Here is a 23434-nt window from a genome sequence, read left to right on the forward strand (position 1 = left end):
GTGTTTCATATAATTCATTTAAAGTCTTTCAATGTTATTTTTCACACTTAAATATAGAAATCAAGTATCTCCTCTGAAAATAACTCATGTGAGTAATGACTGTCTACAATGGGTGTAACACCCGAGTCCCACTGTCTGTGATGTTTTCAGAGTCCTATCTTCACTTTGTTTACATCGCCAGGACGGCCGGCTGACTCCTCCCCTCTTGTATAAAAGTTGTTTAATTGAGGGACTAGAGAAAAGAAGAATAACATACTGTACTCACTGCTTAACTGTGTTTCTAGATCACGCTCATTTCAGGTAAATTTACATGCAGTGTGAAGATACCAGCATAATAAAGATCGCTAGCATTAGCATGCTAACACAACAATGCAGCGCGAGTTGTTTTGGTTTCATGCTGGTGCTCAAAGACGACATCTGCTGGATCCGCATATAAAGCCTTTAATACAGATAATTACACCCTGACTTAGTCAGTCAATCACCTTATATCAGAGACTTTGTGTTACATCTTTTGTAACAGTATATGGCATTTTATTGGATTTTATTTCCATTGAAGTTTGACGTCACTGGGAGTAAAAAAATCCCTCCTCCACTGTCTTTCTATGTGATATAAAAATTGATAATGACCATTGATTCAGTCCTGTCAGCAGTAGCAGTTTATACGACTGCAGGGCACCGTAAAGTCAGTGAATACTCTGACGTATAATAACTGAGGTTTGTAGCTTCACTCAAGGGCATTATACATTCTTTTTATTTATAAAGCTCTCACAGAAAAATGACCCTCATACCTGACAGAACTGATCCACTTCTCGACTGGGCGTTAACACACACGTTCCTCAAGACGTTTACTGTTAAATGTTCCTTGAGTCAGATCGGAAACTGGGAAAATCAGCTTTTTCTTATTCTGCAGCGGACTCTTGGAACAACATGCAGCATCTTCTTAAGGGAAATTAACTTTTACCTTTTGGGCACCTGATTTTAAGCCTCCCAACCTCTGTTTGTAACTGCTTTACATAAGTGTGTTTATTTATTACAGTGTTGTACTCGCTTAATTATCTTAATACATTTTAGCCTTTTGAAGACTGATATTAGCAGTCTTCTTTTATCTGTCTCCTGTTTTTCTTTTTGATTTAATGTCTGTTTTCTAATTATTTCTGTAACGACTCGATGTCATTGTAAATGAGGGTTGCCCCTCAATGATCTTTCGAGTATAAATAAAGGTTGAATGAATGAATGAACATTCATTACAGTATCCCTGTATTCAATTTGTATTTTTCCTTTCCTTTTAGAGTGAGATATTGAGGATTATTTCTCCTTCTTTCTTCTTGTTTGTCTTGTATGAAGCTACATCAACATATTTACAGAACAAATAGGGAATCTTTCTTTCACCCATGATGCTTCTAACCTCCCCCAATAGTTCTTCCTCTATCATATATGTACAAGACCGCATGTGATCGAGCTGTGCGTACTGTGCCATTTGTGGTTTTTGTGTGGTTCTTTTTGTCACTGCAGAGAGGAAGTACGCTATTGTCACACAAACACGCAGGCTGTCACACCATCTATTCAAAAGCATATTCATCATTTTATATTCTTATGAGTGAATTGTTCTTTGTCATTTCACGCAGTGTTAGTTTATTTGCATGATGTGAGTCCTTTCTCTGTGATTCACTGTAGAGAAACTGAGGAATGCCGAATATGTTGCATAAGATTACAACACATCAGGATCTCCTCTTATCACAAAAATACAGAGGTGTACCTGCACGTCGGATGAGGTCATTAGTGGACTCAGTGGGAGCCCTCCGGGGAGACGTAGAGGCAATTGTCAGGCCCAGCGGTGATGCAGTCCTTCTGGGCATGCTAGTGGAGGAGAAGGGAGGGGGGAGGGGGGAGAGGGGAGGGGGGGGGGGGGGGGGGGGGGATTTGGAGGTGACATCAGTTGCTTCTGACGCCAGCACAGCACAAGCTCTTACACAGACAGATTATGATTAACAGCTTTTTTTTTTTTTTTTTGCCTCTTTGTCTGTAGGAAGTGTGCTTACATGCATGTTTCTCTTTCACTTTTAAACTCAATATATTTAACCAACATCCATGAAAACACTTGATACATTTTTGTGTGTATCTTGTGTAAATACCCAAAATTTCTGTCTTTTATTGCCATTTAAGTATCCAACATTTCTATCCATAAGAGATTTAAAAAACACTGAACTTTGTCATTGTCACTTCATGGTTTGTTTTTTACTTACACTACCATCCACTGTGCTCCCTTCAATATAAATATACATATATATATTTCATACAATTGTGTTCACTTCAGAATGCATTGTAATAACTTTAATCCATTTACTTTTCATCTAGAGGAAGCATCAGGTGAAAATCTAATTTCTCAATTTACAAATGTAAAAATAAAAAACTGATGTCATTACTCTGAGCCTGTATTGTTTTGTTCAGTGCTAATTTGCTAACATACTACAAATCAACACTGTACATGATGAATACAACATATTAGCATACAGATATTTCACTTAAAGGCTTTATATGTAATTTTTTTGTTGAAGTGTTTACCGAAGTGTGAATTTTGGAGAAGAACTGCACACTGCCTCAGAAGTAGGGCTCTGTTCAGTCGTATGAAAGGTGCCTGGTGATGCATGAAGACTAAATGAAATCCACTAAATAACCCAGCACTGGGTTGCACCAGCTATGCATAGGTTCAAAGTTAAAGGCTTTATATGTGATTTTTTTGATCCAGCAGATGTCGCCTTTGAGCACCAGCATGAAACCAAAACAACTCGCGCTGCATTGTTGTGTTAGCATGCTAATGCTAGCGATCTTTATTATGCTGGTATCTTCACACTGCATGTAAATTTACCTGAAATGAGCGTGATCTAGAAACACAGTTAAGCAGTGAGTACAGTATGTTATTCTTCTTTTCTCTAGTCCATCAATTAAACAACTTTTATACACGAGGGGAGGAGTCAGCCGGCCGTCCTGGCGATGTAAACAAAGTGAAGATAGGACTCTGAAAACTCTGAAAACATCACAGACAGTGGGACTCGGGTGTTACACCCATTGTAGACAGTCATGACTCACAGAGTTATTTTCAGAGGAGATACTTGATTTCTATATTTAAGTGTGAAAAATCGCATATTAAGCCTTTAACAGTATCCTTGAACAGCTAGCATGGCTGTATATTATTTTATTATATCATATTATAACTCACATTTGGTTTGACTATTCCAATGCATTAATTAAAACACATTTTAACGTCATACATGCAGGTATAAACCATAGTTATATCAATAGTAAGAGTCACTGCTCTGGGAACACAGACTAAAAATGTATTCAACATTTTAATATTAATTATTTGGAGATTTGTTTGTCAAACTTTTCTATCATGAGGCAGCTTTTTGAACATAAGAAAAACTAGATGTGTGATACAATTCTAGACAGTCTAGACAGGAAGTTATACTCACGACACATCTTCTTTCTGTTAACAAGTTATATCCGTGCCAAGAGTTTCCAAACACAGGATTCCATTTTCATCTGTCAGTAAAACAGCGTTTGCAGCAGTCTGACGTATATTCACCGACTCGTTAATGCGACCTGACGTCTCAACTGGCAAAAACTGAAAAGACAGAAGTGATGAACAGCCAGAGATGTCAAAGAGCATCAGCAACCAGAAAATGAAAAATACATCACTCTCTTTATCTAACAGTGAGCATTAAAGGTATCAGACAGGGGGGAGCGTGCCTATGTTCCCACAGCCCGATGTTACCCTAACCATAACCCCACCCTGTGGGAACATAGGGCTGATCCCAGGAAGACCAAGCTGTAGTAGCATTTGTATGCTAACTGCTAACAATAATATAGACCATAACAATGCCACCTTTCATGGACCAATATAAATAAAAACCATTTCAGTTGGGAATGTTTCTGCTTCTTAATCTAAACTCAAACGACCTCAACATTGATTCAAGGCAGATGTCATTTAGAAACAAGGAGATGTTGAACAAAAAAAGTCAGCTATACACTTTCTTCAGAAAAAGCTTTAACAGTAAAAATGTGCGTCTTTTCAATTTACCTTTTTACCAACATTCCTGAGGCTTTTAAATTCAAATACGTCAATCTTTTGTTGGAACAAGAGGTAAAGTCAAGGGATCAAGACATTTATTAGATTTCATTCCTCGGGGGCGCAAAAGCACAACATTTTGATCTATATCCAATAAAGAGACATTTCAAACTGGACCAAAAAGGTTGGATAACCTTGACTAACATTTCCATTCATGGAGCCATTCAGCAGATGAATTACATACTGTTTCTAATGTCATGTATTTACTAAGCAGGTAAACAACAAGGGTCCAGAAGGAGAGAAAGTTGTTTTATCCCTCCAGGAGTTACTGCGTCTTGTGCTCCTTATCTCACTGCTGACTCTCCATATGGTCTTAAAGCTGCGGCCCCCTAAAGCCGGTTACAGCCTCACCAGTGAGCTGTTCTCACATGTGTGAGAGAGCAGAGAATCGTCATCATGATAATATCTCTCCTTACTGTAATCTGTTCTGCACATGTTAAATTTACAAATTATCCCTGCACTCAAGTTCACTTCATTTGTCTGTCTACTCTCCGTTATATTGAATAGTTTCTGCTGATAACATGTCTACACTCCTGCACTTTAACTTATGTCACTGATTACACAGCTCCCTATGTCAATACTGTCCATTTACAACTCTGTTTTTACACATTTACATTTAATCTTTCATATTTAACACTAATAATGCTAAATTAAATCCTGGTTGTATATATTCCCATTCTTAGTTTTGATATTTTTAGTGCTTATTTACTTTGTATTTAATATTATATTGTGTTTAAATTTGCTAATTATTGTGTTTTTTGCTCATTTTGTGTGTTTGGATAACCTGCTGCTGTAACGCCACAATTTCCCAGTTTGGGATCAATGAAGTAATTCTATTCTATTCTATTCTATGTGTGTGTACAGGGGGGGGGGTTAGAGTCAGAGGAAGATGTTTGTTAAAGGAAGCAACATTCCAGGCCTGACCAATTAGAGAAAGAACAGACTACAGTGTCCATATCAGCGCTGATGCTAAAAAAAAACAATTGGTGATAAGATTTAGTGTCGGACACTTTATCAAATTATTGTTTGATCTCATGTTATTCCAGTTTATCTGCTATAATCCATATTGATTTATTGCTTCCCAAACTGGACGCAACCTAACTCAATTTCCAAAATGTGTTTGTTTTATTTCTTTCAGCTGCCTCTCTCCACAGCTGTTGCTTCAGCTGCAAAACTGGCAGCAGGTTGAGTCCAGCATAATGTGTGTTTCTGATTTGGTGGTGGAGAGTGTGAGAGAAGTTGGGCAGAGAAAGAACAGCTAAGCTTGGATTAAGAGACCTAAGCTGGGTGAAGGAGGGTGTCCGAGAGAGGCGGAGATGTCACTAAGGACATCTGTGTGTTCGCCTGCTCCAGCCATGTGAGCACCGGACCTCTGCAGGGAGAGCGGGAGGATCCTCTTCTGCAACCAAAGCCAAAAAAGGAAAGCTATAGAGCTGAGGTCAAGGGGTCAGTCCACATGAATGTAAGTTCTTAAATCGTCTGCTCACTGAGGTTGAAAAATGACCCTACAGTTACTTCAATCCAAATAAAATCAGAGATGGAAATAATTACAGCTATGTATAAGATAAGAATAAATGAGATAAGATGAATAAGGGATAACAATATGACCATAAGATTACATTTGAAAAAATACACTACATTATGATCGTATGACCGTTAGCATGCCGTTAGCAACATGCTAAACGACAGCTCACGTTATGTACTTTCGGTCCAAGCTAGGCTGTATGAGTTAGCATCGAGCTAGCATGATCGTCGGTCCGTAAATAGAAATCAACAACGACGTACATTTATTCCTTACTAATCGTTTATAATACAGTACGATCATCGTAGCCATGAGGGCGGCGGTAGCTAAGTCTGTAGGATATTGGGATTGGAACTAGAGGGGCCGACATCTCCAGTCCAGATACGGTTCCAAGTATGGAAGTAAAACGATGCGATATAATATGATATGATAAGTTTCAATAAATGATTTTACGCTAAAATACCACCCGATGAGATGCTTATTATACATTCTGTTTTGATAGGAAACAAAACCATACGGCATGCCTCTGCACAGCATGGTAAACTTTACTTGATATGATATTAAAATGTTTCTCTTGTTTCTCTATGAGAATGCAGATTTCAGTGATCTGTCATTTCTGTTTTTTTTTTTTTTTTTGATAAGCTCATTATTGTATCTTCAGCTTCTCCCTTATCTCCTGCACAAAAAGCACCAACTCAGACACACACGCACCCACACAACCAGAGCGTGCGGAACATATTGTTTGTTTCTCTTCCCTCTGATGACAGTGATTCTGACGTGCCAGAAAAAATAAATCCAGAAAATGTGTTCCAGCTTCCTGTTTAAGCTGCAGGACAGTGGGATCATTCAGTCACTGATACAGTCCCCCCCCCCTCCCCCCCTCTCGTTTTGCTATGCTGTGCGCAAAGAGATACGCCTAATTTAGAGTATGAAACTGCAGGCACTACAGAGAACAAGTGGAGAGGAACACAATGTACTGAATACATCAGCTCTCATGTACTCTTTTGAATCGGTCTTATTCTTCAGGTTTTAAGCTTTATACATTTGTTTGTACAGAAACACTGCAAAGACTAAATCCCATAAGGGCAAAATACCCCTACATCCCCACATGTTTTTATGATGTAGGGGTGAAGGATTGGGGTTTGTATAGATCTTATTGTTATGTGAAGGCAAAGTGTGTCTTCAGGAGAGGAGTTTCTGAGTTCAGAAAGAAAGTGGGTAATATCACAGAACCCACATTAGTGCGAATGAAATTACCAGATTAGGATCTCAAAATATACAGTCTGAGCATGGATGCTCACGAATAATGTCTTTAAAGGCTTTATATGTGATTTTTTGATCCAGCAGATGTCGCCCTTGAGCACCAGCATGAAACCAAAACAACTTGCGCTGCATTGTTGTGTTAGCATGCTAATGCTAGCGATCTTTATTATGCTGGTATCTTCACACTGCATGTAAATTTACCTGAAATGAGCGTGATCTAGAAACACAGTTAAGCAGTGAGTACAGTATGTTATTCTTCTTTTCTCTAGTCCCTCAGTTAAACAACTTTTATACACGAGGGGAGGAGTCAGCCGGCCATCCTGGCGATGTAAACAAAGTGAAGATAGGACTCTGAAAACTCTGAAAACATCACAGACAGTGGGACTCGGGTGTTACACCCATTGTAGACAGTCATGACTCACAGTTATTTTCAGAGGAGATACTTGATTTATATTATATTTAAGTGTGAATAATCACATATAAAGACTTTAAATCATCCTTTAAAAAATAATACATCAGGTCTAGTTTGCACACTCACTTGTGTGGAGCTGTCTAATGTTTTTCCAGACACTTAACCTGAACAAAAAAAAAATCTTTCCAGTTGTTTTGCCCTGTGTGTGATTTTGTTGCTAGGGCTGTTGTGAGATAAAAGCAGAACACAGACAGTTTGAACACAACTTCTCCTCTGTTCCTCGTCCAACCTGACCTGCTCCCTTCATCCAACACCAGACCACCCACTGCTCTCTTTAATCATTAACCTCAGATTAACTAGCAGCACAAAGACCCCTCTTGTTTCCATCTCATCCTGTCCTCCAACACCCACTTTCTTTTTTATTTTTTTCTCTTCCTCACTTTATCTCCTTTCCGCTACCTTTTCGCCGCAGCCAGTAAATGTCAGCCACTTAGGGGCAGGAAAATAAATATCCAAGAGAACCGAGCAGCCAGACGAGTCACCTGCCACACCACAACATCTGCTCATGCATCTTAAAGGGACACTTCACCCGTTGAAACATGAATCTGTATTGACATTGGGTCATATATGTAGAAATGTGAAATACATTTTGAAGTTGGTGCCTTCTTTCGCCGAGAAAAGACAGAAAGTGTCTTTTTGGATCATGTGGATGAAAGACACCAAATCCCAGAATGCACAGCACCACAGGCCACTCCCACTAAGGTCCGAATCAGAATCAGAAATACTTTATTAATCCCAGAGGGAAATTCCATCGTTACAGTTTCTTCAAAATATACAGTATAGCAGTAGAAATATAGAAATAAAAACATTTACAGACATATTTACTTCATGAGACCGTTTCCTCAACTGATTCAGAGATTTCTTACAGAATTGATCTTGTAAATTCCTGTCCGGTGGCTAGCGGCGGCCAGCGGTTGTCGGCAGCAACCGTCTCGCTGCTATATTGATATGTTTTCTCCATTATCAGCTTTCTCCATAGAGCCTGTTAGCATAGCTTCCAAGCAATATGGAGGACTTTAAGTTTCGATTCTGGGAGTGAGTTCCCACCCACTGATCTGTGATTGGTCTGTAGCTTCAGTGGTCGAAAATATGAAGAACTAGCGTTGTAGTTTCACCCCGCTAACTGCAACAGCTTCCAGTGACGCAAAACTGGTCATTTTGCGTCACTGGAAGCTCCTTTTCAGGCTCAGAAACACAAAGATTTCACATCTCAGGGGAAAATGAGGGCGGGATGCACGACTATTCAAAAATACTACCAGGTTTCTAATGATACAAAGATTAATGCTACTGGGTGAAGTATCCCTTTAACCTGCACAATGGTTCTCTCTATGCAAAAACTTTACTGAATAAATACATTTATTTGTACTCTCTTTGCTACAGCATATATGTCTTCAGTCTGAGTCTCGGCACAAAATTTTGCTCTCTAGGAAAGTTTCCCCCTGTCTTTCATAATACTCATGCCACCTACGCTATGAGTCAAATATCATTATCGCAGCATGAATTGCTCGGTATATAATTAACATCAGGTGCATTGTGACATGCAGCCTTAATGACGTTCTGAGGGCATGCAGAAGAAGGTGGTGGTATTATTAACCTGCAGGAATGACAGTATAAATATCCTTATTGCCGGGGTCTGGTGGGCGGCTGAATGTTTTTCAAATTAGGCACAGTATGAATTCCTCCTTCCACATACAATACTTTTGTCATTTTAAAGTCTAGCTGCTTATGTTTCACCTGCAGCAATGTTTCTACTTATTATCCCTTCCTTCACATAAAGCCTCTTTTTTATAAAGATTATAGACTCTGTCATTATTTTTCCCTCCTTCTCCTCCTCCTCCTCCTCCTCTATGGCAGGGCACTGTGAGCAGACTGTTTGGTCAAACGCAGGTATGTGCAATGATGTCAGCAGCCTGCGTCAAAGTCTGAGGGGCACATTTACAATCCCCTAAGCCTAACTGAGCCTCCCATAGAGTTCTTTGCACATTAATCAAATCTGTGCTCATAGCATTGCGTCTTTGGGTGTATTCACGTCAATTTTCCCCGTCGAGATAAATCCCCCACTTTCATTAAGAAACAAAGGAGTGTGCAAAGGTGCAGACATACACACATACACAGTGCTTGAGAAAAACAACGTGTAACCAAACGTTTTTTCTGGTAGATCAATGAATGTGACTAAGGTCTTTCTGAGGTGGACAGTCCATCATAGCTCTTTCTCAGGGTTTTAGCTTCTTCTGAGAAAGACAAAAAAAATAAAAAATGTCCTGTTACAAATTTTCTGCAGAAGAGCAGAAATAATTTTATGGCTTCTTGTTAAGCATGCACTGTGTTCACATGCAGGCACAGATAATGCAGGATTGTTTGGTTGTCCAGTGAAATGAGTCAGCTGGAGCTGTGGTTTGTGTCGATGCTTGTCTGCATCATAAAGTGGCAGAAACACTGACCTCAGAAACAAGGGTGCAAGTTTGGTTTCACGATTGGCTGAGGCAATGCGGGGGGGGGGCAGAATACGTCAATGCTAAGGCAACAGAAGATGTTAATTTTTATGGATAATTTTGCAATCGGTTTGGTTTGTGTTAGCTCGGTACAACATTCTGTTTCTAGCTCCTGTCAATAAGTCTCATATTAGCGACAGAAAGGTGGGAGCAGGTTACATGTTGCCTGGAATATGACGCTTACTAAAGTGGTATGAAACCAAATGTTCAGATTTTGATGTGGTCATATTAATGCTTTATGTGTATCCTGCATGGTTTATGTATTTTCTCCTGTGGCTGCTCACCTGTCTGCTTAATTACTGTCATGATATTTCTATTTTTGTAGCTTTTAGCGATGTTTGAATTTGTTTTTTTTATAGGGAGCCTTTCATAAAATCTGGCCAAGGACAACATATGAAAATTAGCCTTTTGTCTAACTCTGGCATATTTACAGAAATGTTTATTAATATGTCCCTGTAAAATAAAACAATGCCAAAAAAACTATTATGATGGAAATTTGAAAAAGGTTAATATTCACACCTCAGATCAACCTGCAAGACAAGAAAAGCAAACAACTTTTAGAATCCTTGTCTTCTTAATGGAGAACAATTGATTATTATTGATGTAGACCTGTCTGCTTTACAAACACTAAATAGTCGGGCCCGACCGATATGGGATTTTTGGGGCCGATAACAATATTGATATTATGAAGAGAAAAAATCAGATACTGATAAATCGGCCGTTGTGGAGATGGATATCAATTCACACGCACATTTATTGTGTTTACCTCTCAAAGGCAGTTATCAAACACTTGTGGAAAACATATACAGTATAAGGAAGACAAGATGGTCACTCAAAGTAACTGTGCGTGTACATCACGGCTCGAGTGATGATGCTTGTTGTAATCCATATAGAACACTCTGCTGGTGAAAGAGAACTGCTGGTGTGATACAATGAAATCTAATGAAATGTAACTGGTGAATAAATCTAGTAATATCGTCGAATATCTGCGATAAATTAGCTGATGCCGATAGTCACTTGGTATGCTGATATCGGCCGATGTTAACGGCTGGTTGATTAATCGGTCGGGAATAAAAATCTAATGTTTGCTGTAATCTACAAACATTTTGGTAATCATTTTTTGTGATCCTCATATGAGCTTTGACAGTTTTGAAAATGTAACACACACAACCGCGAATGAGTCAGACAAAACAAAACAGGGGCGAGCAAACACAGGGTTCTGTAACAGATTTTGTTTTGCTAAGTTAACAACTGCAGGCTGTAACGTTACTAACGTTAAAGGGATACTTCACCTGTTGAAACATGAATCTGTATTTACATTGGGTCATAGATGTAGTAGAAATGTGAAATACATTTTCAAATTGGTGCCTTCCAAGCAGTATGGCGGACGTTAAGTTTCGATTCTGGGAGTGAGTTCCCACCCACTGATCTGTGATTGGTCTGATTGATGAAGTGGTCTCTGTCTAAAAGTCAGGGAAAACATGAAAATATGAAATATGTTCAGTCTCAATGGCACATACAAAGTAAACACTGTATTCGTTTCACTTTTCAAATCTTCAATCAAAGCCCATTCATTGTGATCAGGGTTAGTCTCTGAGAGTGAAGAAAGACAGAGAAGGCATTGAAGAACAGTTGTACGACTCATTAGCAGAAAACTGAACTTCACTTGTGAGGTCAGCAGAGTACCCTTAATTGAGCTCCTGCTGAGTCTCAGCCCAGAATGACTCACACTGACGTCAAATCTAAGGCGCATATGCACACAAAAGTCTCTACTAGCATAATTGCAGAGTGATGGTAGTCTGCAACGTTTTTAAACTCTTCATTGTCAACGGGCAACACGGTCTCTGCCCAGACTCGGCTGCAACATTCATCACAAGATTTAGAAACACTGCAGAAGTGAGTCGGAGGGCTAGAGAAGGAAGTGTGAAGTAACCCATTAACTGGTTGGAGCTGTCAGAGGGGCTGTGACGGCGCCGACTGAGCGTTTGTGGTGCATTTACGTCAGGCGACAGCTGTGGTTCATCCCCCCCCCCCCCCCCCTTGCAATACTATGAAAGAGTCAGCCAGATAGGCTTCAGGACTGGGAAAGAAAAACACCGCAAGGAGCCTTATGTTTGCTTTTGTGGACAAGCTGTTAGGGCTCAGCAGCCATACACACCACACAGACAAACAAATGAGATTAAACTGGTATCCCATGGCATTCCCACTGAGATGAGAGAGGAAAGATTCATACACAGACGTACAAAAAGGCTTCCATAATCCATGGCCTGACATCTGTTAAAATCCTCCTTGGCATTAAGCACACAGGCTGAGCGATTATAACAGGTGTCATGTCATGTTTAAGACAGGATTATACCGGCTTTAGCATGCATGTGTCCAAAACACAAGTGTACGCACGGGTGTGAAATTACCCAGCTGCAGACTCATAAATGGCATTTATTGTTTTATTTTTGGGGGAGTCTGTAAAGTAACGTCTACTGTTTAGCATTTTCACTTCCAAACCCGTAAATCTGTGGATCTTTTTGAAGAAAAATACAAACCATCTGTCCACAAGATACGTCTCCATTTCTTTGTCTGTTTGAGTGTGTGTGTGTGTGTGTGTGTGTGTGTGTGTGTGTGTGTGTGTGTGTGTGTGTGTGTGTGTGTTTTGTTTGTTGACCAACTAGGTCAAACTCTTTGAATGCAGCGTGACCCATGACAAGTCAAAAATTTGTTCAAAGTTCAACGTGTTACATTTACCTTTTGATGACACATGGGATTTAAAGGACACAAGTTTGATTTCACAATCAACCAAATAAACTAATAAATAGATTGATAAGCCTTATGGCCTCTCATAGTGGGACTTCTTTAAAGGTTGAGTAAACTTAAAAAAACACCTGCTGGACGCTGCAGTCATTGGCAGATCTGACTCAAACAAGAGCAACAAAGTGGATGTTTGGGGGGTTTGCTTTGGAATGACACATATTCAGGGACATTTTGGAAATAACCACATAAATGCTGTGCACGGGATTGACTCAGATAATCTACAGTGACCATTGTTTAAGGTGTTACGCCGCTACACAACCCCACAGCTAAATGCTATCCTTGCGCCTAACGCTAAGGCCAGTCTTCCTCGTGGCGTCTCTTCGACTTGAAACCAATTTTCCCCTCCTCCTCCACAGGTGCTGCCAATGAAGGTTACAGAGACAGAGCCACCACCCCCCCCCCCCCCCCCCCTCAGGTGGGTCATCAGTACTGACCCTGCTTCTTCTCCTACCAACCACACATACCGCTAAAGACACTGAATCCTCCTAATGCATTATCATAACAATGGTCATGAACAAGTTCCCAGTCATCCAGTTGAATAGTGTAAATAAATGAAAACCGTAATGCTGAAACATGGAGGCGTGTTTTTAGGAGTCTGCAGCCCTGATGAAATAAATACCTTTTAATAATTACCTCTCTGGGTGCCCCAGCCTTTTCAAAGACTTCTGACTCGGATCCCTGCACTGAAGAGCAGACTCCCCCACACTCACTTCCTACAAGAAATCCCTAAAAACTCACCTTTTCATCACCGCCTACAACCACTGACTCTCATCCTCTTCCCTCGACACTTCTTCTATGTCGTATTGTTCTCTTAGTTTTTCTTTTGTTTTTTGTTGTTTCCTGTCAAAGCGTCTTTGAGTATTTAGAAAAGCGTTATATAAATCAAATGTATTATTATTATTATTATTACTTTATTTAACAATTTTCCCCACCCATACAGCACACTTCTTTGAAATTGATATAAATTGCCATGATAACCAGTGTAGCCACTGTAACCCTTTCCATGGAGTCTCTATAGATTCTGTTTCACCCTCTAATGCAGAGTGTCAAAAATGTAGTTAGCATTTTTCTAAAGAGAGCCCTCATGGTTAATGAATGTTCACATTCACATCTCCCATCTAGGGGTCAGCCCAACGGTCCCACAGCCCTATGTTCCCACAGCCCTATGTTCCCACAGCCCTATGTTCCCACAGCCCTATGGTCCCACAGGGTAGGGTTAGGGTTAGGGTAAGTTACCCTAACCCTAACTGATAGAAATTTATGAGAAAGGAAATGTGGGAACGTAGAGCCTAATTTTGAAATAAATCTTAGAAATGTGGGAACATAGGCACGCTCCCGTTTTCCTTATTTGTTCTCGAAGTGTTGAATGCAATGCTAAATATTGACTGGGAAGTGTCAGCTAGTGCTTTGGAATTACCCCCCCCCCCCAGTGACTCTAAATACCCGCTGGCAAAAACAGATCCACTAAAACTCACCTGCAGGTGTCAATATTTGGCCTGCAGACCATACTAATGGTAAACAGAGGAGTAGCTGCTGCAGGACTTTTCATAATTGCAGAATCAACTCGTTCATGCTAGAGTGCAGCCACATCCAAAACAAAAAACAATAAATTATGAAAGCTTACTGAAAACCAAATGACAATAATTGTAATTTCATCTCATCCTAATTTTGCCACAGTTAGTTCGTAGTAAGCAAACGTCTATCTGGGTTTCCACTGGCTATAAGTATTGGTCTGTATGTAATGTAGTTGGGATTTTTCCTACCCCCATTATTGGTCCAATTATGACATACAAGACAAGAACTGAGAAATCCTAAGAAATTACAAATAGTGGCTGTGGCAAATATTTCACTAAGGGACACAATAACAGCAAGCAATTTAACCCAGGAAGATAATTGTGTAAACATGATGAATATAAAACCTAACTTTATGAAACACCATAGGGAGGTGTCCACTTGATAACCCCCATGATGTGTTGGCTTTTGCTCAAACTAAAATCTTACAATGCTACGTGCCCATACAAAGAATTGGAAAAATCTTAGCTCAGTAATGCCAGGATAAGTTTGCAGAGAGCGCTAAACGGCTTCTCCTGCGGATCATGTGAAGGATCCCGAGGAACCGAGAATTTCAAGAAACTGTTTCAAGCCTCTTCATAGGCCAAGTGAAGGTGTTTTCATAGACTGTTCTCCCAGCGCTGTAGAGCAGCCCCCTCCCGCCTGGCAGCCCTGCAGGGTTCTGCCCCCGCAAAGCTTCCACAGAGCTGGCAAATCAGAAGAAAGTGGTCATGTGAGGAGGGGGCCTTAAAGAGACAGTAGCTGAAAAAAAAACAATTTCAAGTAAAGGCTGACTACGTGTTTCACAGTCTGACAAAATGAAAGGTGAAAATGTGTATAAAACTTTATTTTCTTTATTTCTTTATTTTCCATTGTCGCATAATGAAATCCAATTTTACCAAGAGTGGCTCACATTCTGTAAATCCTGTTCAGATTGGGACTCTTTGCAATGTGTGTGCAATGGAAAAAAGAAAGACATGTTTAAGTAACAATTCAAGAAAAAAATCATTCAATCCCCATTCACACACAACGCCTTCCTCGCTGCTCTTTTATTGTAGCCTCCCCATGCTGTCTCATATTTCTTCATTGAAAACTCCCTCCATACTCTTTGTCTGTTATCTTTTGTGTCGTACCCATAGAGCACCTTCTATCACTTTGCTTTATCTTCTATTCATTTCAGTCGCCTTGTCTAGCTTATACTATTACCTTTCTGGGTACCCCATATCCCCCTTCCCCCTGTCACTCTCAGCCCTGGATAATAGGCTGATCCTCGGTATGACGCACATTGGGCAGTCTCCTGAGGGGCTTTTTGCACACACATGCATTCATAAAGTCTCTTTGTAGGCCGGTATGCAGATACGGGCAGTGGTCAGGTATTTACATTTTCAGATAAGTGACACCACAGGATTATTGTATCAGCGGCTCTGCTGATAGTGCAACACACTGTACATTCTTCAGCAGAAAGGCTTTTGTAGCTGTGATGAATGGTGAGCACAAAAACTGATTATTGAAAAGCCTCCAGGTAGCAGTGGTACTGAATGCTCTTACACAATAAAAAACATCTTATGTTTCTGTGTCTCAGATACATGACCTATTTATCTTTCATTTTAAAAACTGCAAATTTATAATTATTCATAACAATAAACAGTTCTTTAATGTAATATTTTTAGGAGCCAGACTGATTATTAAAACTCTTAGAACAAGTGTTTTTTGAGTGAAGTTATAATTATACAAACAAACTTGGAAAAATAGTTGCAAAGCCGACGTCACTGTTGTCAAGTAAGTCCAATATAAATACTTTTGTTTTTTTGTGATTTTAAATGAAAAAGAATTAGAAAGGCAAACTGAAACCAGAAGAAAGTGAAACATGTTAAGATGTTACTGATTATTGTGAGAAAAACTAATCATTTAGTTGTTTGGCAGGTCTGCTGAAACTCTCAGCTCTTTTAAATCCAGGTTGAAGACTCACCTGTTTACAGCCTTTCATTAAACAGCTTTAATAAGATTTTAAACTTTAACTCTGCTCTGTAACTTTTAACTCTTTTTATATTTTTACTTCAATTAATTTCATTTGAATTATTTTTATTTGAACATATTATCAGATTTAATAATTTCAGTGATTTTTTAGTTTTCTATTTTAATGTTTCTTTTCTTTCCTCTGTCATGATGCTTTTTGATGTCTTGTGTGAAGCACTTTGAATTGTCTTGTTGTTGAAATGTGCGACATAAATAAACTTGCCTTGTACTGAAAAGGGTTCTCCAATGGGCTCTGGACTATTTCTGCTTTCACTTGCTTCCTTTAATGAACACCATAAACCCTTGAGCCCATCAGGCAACACATGTACAGGAAAAGTTGCAAGCATGGCTGGCTTGTCGTTTAGCTATTGGCTTGTATTTCCATACAGTGTCTTCCATATCAATACCTATGCAAAAGCCTTCAGAGAGCTACATGTCTGCTTGAGATAACACCTAGACAGATTAGACTGAAGGTTGTTAAAGTTTCTGGACAGCGTTGTTGTAAACTTACAGTTGGGAATTGAAAAGTGAAGCATTTTATGCATATAGGGCATAGACAGTATAAAACATGGACAGAGCCTCAGTGATGTTATCTATTGATTTCTGAAGCACACTTTTGAAGCTCATCTACGGCAGTTGCCTCATTGGAAATACTGTCTCCAGCCATCTTTTTGTCGACCCAGAAGCAGGCGAAGAGCTGGAGCTGAGGCAGGCCTCAAACTTTCTGACAAACCACTACAGCGCTCCCACCCGGTCAGTCAGATCAGCTCTGCTCCTTATTATTCACAAGTTCTTTAAATCTAAATGTATGAGTTATATATAAAAATTAAAAAAACTTCACTCTCTACAGTGTGTGCAGATAAAGAAATTAGCTATTCAAACCAATATGTTCTGTTTGAACAAGGATCTAAAAAATGTTTATTTCTGCTGTAAAAATTGGCTTTAGGGACTCCCGAGGCTTTTGCAGCCAACCTCAAGAGGACACTCTAAGAACTACAGTATATTGCACTTCCCCATTGGCCTAATTTTTCAACACCGGAGGTTGCCACTTGATACATACACAAAAATAACATTAATGTAAATTTGTTGTATAATTTAACTTCCAGATGACTGCTGTTAAACAAACTAAATTGCAAAGCTTCACAATTTAAAAGCAAGAGCTTTTTATAAGCAATGATTTGTTTGTGCATTAGCGGTACATATACTTAAAGGCTTTATATGCGATTTCTTGATCCAGCAGATGTCGCCCTTGAGCTCCAGCATGAAACCAAAACAACTCTCGCTGCATTGTTGTGTTAGCATGCTAATGCTAGCGATCTTTATTATGCTGGTATCTTCACACTGCATGTAAATTTACCTGAAATGAGCGTGATCTAGAAACACAGTTAAGCAGTGAGTACAGTATGTTATTCTTCTTTTCTCTAGTCCCTCAATTAAACAACTTTTATACACGAGGGGAGGAGTCAGCCGGCCGTCTGGGCGATGTAAACAAAGTGAAGATAGGACTCTGAAAACTCTGAAAACATCACAGACAGTGGGACTCGGGTGTTACACCCATTGGAGACAGTCATGACTCACAGAGTTATTTTCAGAGGATATACTTGATTTATATATTTAAGTGTGAAAAATCACATAGAAAGACTTTAAACATATGAACACAGAGTCCTCTGAGGAAAGCAGATGAAACAACTAAACAAGAAGCCAGTCAGCTTATCTTAGCACAAAGATTGGAAACAGTGGGAGATAGCTAGCCTGGCTCAACCTCTGCCTGCAGGCTCATCTGAATCTTACATAATAAACCTTTAATTGTATTTAATTAAATCATGTTTATTCAAGCCTTGTGGCAAAACTGAACTAGTGCTGCTGAAAAGCATCTGCTCTAACAGTCGATTACCATCATTAATGTTTATCCGATAAATCACAGCTTTTCATGAAATACATCCCATCCACTATGAGTCTAGCCTCCATGATAAATTTGATCATTTTACAGTCTAAAACTTGATTAAACATCTCAAACCAATGACACACTGTTAATGATGAACATCACTTGTACATTATTCAAACAACGAACCCTTTCGAGCACTGAGGACAAATCTGTGTGAAAGAGAGTCTGTAAGGCCCTCTTCACTGAAAGTGTTTGTTTGAGGAGCGCTGCTGCTGGACCTCCTGGATGATAGCCTGACGCACTTAGCTCACAAGGACAGCCCAGGCTCACCAAAGTCAACAAGCATAGACAGACCAGTGTTAATTACTTACAAGAACGGTACTCATGTCCTCCACAAGACAGAATAACAACAAATGATCTGTTCAGAAAGTAGCCGGCAAAAACAAGGAGCAAAACAAAGGAATAAATGAAGGTCAGTCAGTGCAACATCAACCCCAAGAGTAGTCTCTGAGAAAAAAGTTTAATAAGCAAAGAATCTGCGGAGTCCCTCTGCACCTTTAAGAAAAAGCTAAAGACCCAGCTCTTTCATGAATACCTACTAACTTAATGATGATGGTCTCCATATTATTGATGATGATGATGGTAATGACGATGGTTTTTGTTTGATAACGACGACTTATAAGATGGTTTCTATACTGATTAGAGCTCTCAAGAACTGCCCTCAATGTTGTGCTTTGCCTCTGGTCACTTCCTGTCAGCACCTGTGTGTCCAATCAATCCAGTCACAAACATTACACTCTCAAACCAGAAAGTTCTGCATCATTACCTCATAGCAGCCCTGAAATGAACTGCTCACACTAAGAGCTTTTGTTTGCTAATGTGTAGTGAATAAGCTGAGGATTGTTAATGCTGTATTAGAGATTGGACACAGATTCAGAGGGAAGCTTTTTGAAATCCAAGTGGAGGGAGCAGAAGGGGACTGACCTGAGAAAAATTACAAATGAGAGAACAGCAAGATCCAGTGTCTCAGCTAGCTGTACTCATGCATTAATAGCAGGTGTTTAATTACTATGATTGGAATGTGTTTTTAAACCTGGTTCAGATATCCTCATGAGACCCAGCGATGCATTTTTTGTCCTCTGTGGAGGACATGAATTCTCCAAAGGATATTTCTCAATCCTTTTAAAAGCATTCACAATGAAACCTGTTGTGAAATATAGGTGACATCATGAATCTGGGTTTATTGGCAAGTACATTTACACATACAAGGAATGTGACTTGGTGTGTTGGTGCTAAACAATTAACAAGGAAATAAAGCAGAACTAACAACAAATTAAATAATACAGAATAAGAAGATATTACAATATATAAAATAGAATTTAAAAATGTAAAATGTAAAATATAAACAAAATCAATAAAAAAAAATCATGAATCATGAATTTACAAAGATGTTATTATTTCGAGCAAGTGAGTGAGTGAGGGAGTGAGTGAGTGAGTGGGTAAGGGAGTGAGTGAGTGGGTGAGGGAGTGAGGGAGTGAGTGAGTGGGTGAGGGAGTGAGTGAGTGGGTAAGGGAGTGAGTGAGTGGGTGAGGGAGTGAGTGGGCGAGGGAGTGAGGGAGTGAGTGAGTGGGTGAGTGGGTGAGGGAGTGGTGACGTTCAGTCCTCCTGAAATTCTCCAGAGATTTTCAGGAGTTCCTTCAGTGGAAACAGCTTTAAAGTTTAATTTCTGAGTGCTAACTGATGTTTAGCACATTTAACATCCTTTTATCTGCTTATTCTCACTTTACAAATACAATTAAAGGTTTGAATGTTATGTGTTTAACAGGTATAGTTAGTCATAAATCAAAGTAACCTATAAATGCACTTGCTTATGCTAGTATGCTAACAGACTTAAGTATATGTCTGTTAGCATCTGGAGCATGTTAGCATGCTGAAATTAATATTTAGTTTATAGGAGACTACTTCTAAGGTAGTTCAGCTGCTAGCATAGCTTTTGACACTTCTTTTTCTTTTTTCTTTTATTTCAAACATCTCCCTGTTTTACTGAGTCATAGCTTGAGAAACTAAATGAATTTCAGCCTGTCTTTAATATTAATATGTTATCATTAACGTTGCACTTGTATCACTTGGACATTACTTAACGCAGAAAAGAGCCAGGCTGATTTTTTTGTTAAGACAATCAGAATATCACACTTCATTTCTGGAGACTTAATGAACAGAAGTGATTGTCTGATCTCCACTTTGTAGGGATAACTTCTACCATTGTCTTTGAGCCTTATACATTCCTTCTAGTATTTAAATTTTACGAGTTTGAATACCAGGAAAAAGAGAGGACATAAATACCACAGCATGCTTATTTATGCTAACAGCATGTCCACTGGTGAAGGTATGATTCAGTACATCCTGTCAGACAGAGTGTACCACAGGATGTCATTAGTCATACTTTTCTGTTACTCCACACGGTAATAGTGTGATTTAGGAGAATCTAATACCTGCTACAAGACGCAACATGTAGGCCTAATAAAAGGGCAGAATGGGGACATGAAAAAAAGACCAAAGACAGTTGTGACTTTTTCTTTGTTGCAAACTGAACGTGCAGCGAAACGTGCCCGATAAGTCACTTGCTTTGAGTAAACAGCATTACTCCTGAAGACAAACAGCCACTGTTTGGATTTCATAATTCTGCACATGACTGATAAGAATTAGACTGTTTTCTTTTCATCATGCAAAATAACTTTTGAACCTTTGTAGCATCAGTGTTTACTGTCACAACAAGAGGTCGCAGTTGAAAAATGCGTACAAAAAAAGGGATGTACTGCGCTCGCTGGCTGCTGTCTTTGTAGAAGTGATGGTATCAGAAGCAGCAGCTATACAGAAGTGTGTGTCTGTGTGAAACAGGAAGTGATGGAGGGCAGTTCTTAGGAATAGTAAAAGGAATACTTAGGAACTGTTTTCCAGGAATATGTATTTGCGTGTGAGGGAAATGTTTACAAGGTGGGGTTTGAATGTGGTTTGGCTCACATTCAACATCTTTCTCAACTCTGACAAAGTCTTTGGAAATGACACAAACTGTCCTCGTTAGAGCCACAGAGGACAACAGGTTAATATAAAAATATTATTTGCCCATTAGTTTAATTTTGTATTTATATGTTTATAATTAATAGAGTTTTTGCTTTTGAATTTTAGAATTAATTTAATTTGTTTATATTTATCATGTATTGAAGCATTGTGTGTTTATAGGTCTGTGTGGTTATAAGTGCTGCTGCAAAGTGTTCCTGCTGTCGTAAAGCCTGTGAAGGCTGTTTCGTCATGAGCCGGGGATCCGGCCGAAGATTTCTGCCTTTTAATAAGAAAGTTTTTTCTTACCACTGTAACTTTTGCTGCTTTGCTAAAGTGCTCATGATGGATGGCCGGGTCTTTGTAATATAACAATGAGTAAGGTCTTTTTACCTGCTCTTTTGTAATGTTAACAGACAAAGAGTAAGGTATTTTACCTGCTTTTTGTAAAGTGTCTTGTGATAACACTTGTTATGAGTTGACGCTATACAAAATAAATTAAATTGAATTGAATTAAATCTTTGGATTACTTAAAAATGTGTCTTTTGGAAAGTAGCCTTTCAGAAACTTCAAATTCTGCAAGAAGTGGCAAGAGGATTTTTGTTTGAGTTAAGTTGCCACTACAGTCCTCATATATGACGGTTAATTAACACAAAATACAACCCCACTAGATCTGATTATGAGTCCTCTACCCACCAAACATCTTTAAATTGAAATAATATTGTTGTCTTTCAGTCAAGAGGACCAAACATTAAATCATTCAAGAAGTGTCATTAAGCGAGGAATTTTCCACTTTGTAATTCAGATTTTATCTTCTTATTTATCCCTCTAATGGTTTCTACAAAATCAAAGATGACCTAAATTATTTTTTTATTTGTGTAAAATCCTAATTATCTCTGAATCATTAATGATAGGCTATGCTATCATGCTGTAAAATGATGCTGTTGAAGTAGTAGGTAATGGAAAACATGGTACTTGGAATCAGACGATGATATAATTGAATTAAGAGAGAGAGAATTTTCAAATTTTGTATTAAAATATTTGACATATTTCTCCTTTGTGGTTATAATTATAACTGTTACTATATACTTTTGTTCGTTATTACTTTGATGCTATTTCTTCTTTTCATTTGATGCTTTGGCAATATTGTTAATGTCACATTTATGCCAATAAAGCTTAGAGAATTTTATGAATAAAAGGCGAGAAAGCTAAAGCACCTGATGACATTTACATAGTCTCACTTTAAATCTAAAAGTCACTTTTTCTTAAAATAAATAAATAATTAAATGCAAAAAAAAACCCCGACTCTGGATAAGATAAGTTAGTCCATGCTTTGTCACTTATTTATCTTGAAAAGAAGTCACTCATCAAGCTCATAAAGTGACTCAGTTTACATAAGTCTGCTTGCCCACACTCAGGAAATACAACAAAGGCAAAACATGCGAGTAGGGCTGATATTCAAATGGCACACGGGTTATTTGGTTATAAAAACAGTTGCATGAGAGGCAGAGTGGGTCGTGTGGTTTTGTTGTAAGTGTGCATCAAAATATTGCATGACCTTTCAGCTGGGACTTTTTGCATGCAGTTTGCATTCCTTTAACATTTCAGACCGTGGGAGGGTAAGATCTGTCTGCCTTTCCGAGGCTGGGGTTTGGTATTTACTCTCACCCGCAAGAAGTTTTTTTATTCTATGCACGCTTTGAAACGTAACAGTATGGCCTCTCTCTGAAACATGTTACAGAAGTCATATTTTGTGTCTTTTCATGGTCTCTGTATAAACATCTTGCAGGCCAGATATTCCCAGCATAATTGTATTTAAACAGAAGATAAAATAGATAAAATAAAACCAAATAAGTAAGATAAATTAGTCTTAGATTGGCAACATGGCAGCTCCACAGAGAAACCTTTAATAAGGCTTCAGACTGCATTCTGGGAGAAGAAAACCCCTCGAGGGAACTGTTCTGCATTTCTGAAAATCAGCATCAACAAGCCCTGATGGATTTATCAGCTACAAATTAAGTTGTTTTTTTTACATTGTCAAAGTACATAAAATCTTTATCCTGTAACCTGCTGCACAACTTTTCTTTCTTCACTCACACAACCACTTTGGGTCACTTTAGAAACAGCACTATGGGAACGTTGTTGTCCTGTGTTTACTTGGTGGTCATTGTCTGCACTAACCCTGTTTCTTTGTTATATCAGAAAGCTTTTTTTCTCTGTCCCACAGGCTTTGTGCAGAATGGT

This window comes from Labrus bergylta, chromosome 13 (assembly GCF_963930695.1).
Source record: "Labrus bergylta chromosome 13, fLabBer1.1, whole genome shotgun sequence".
NCBI lineage: Eukaryota > Metazoa > Chordata > Actinopteri > Labriformes > Labridae > Labrus > Labrus bergylta.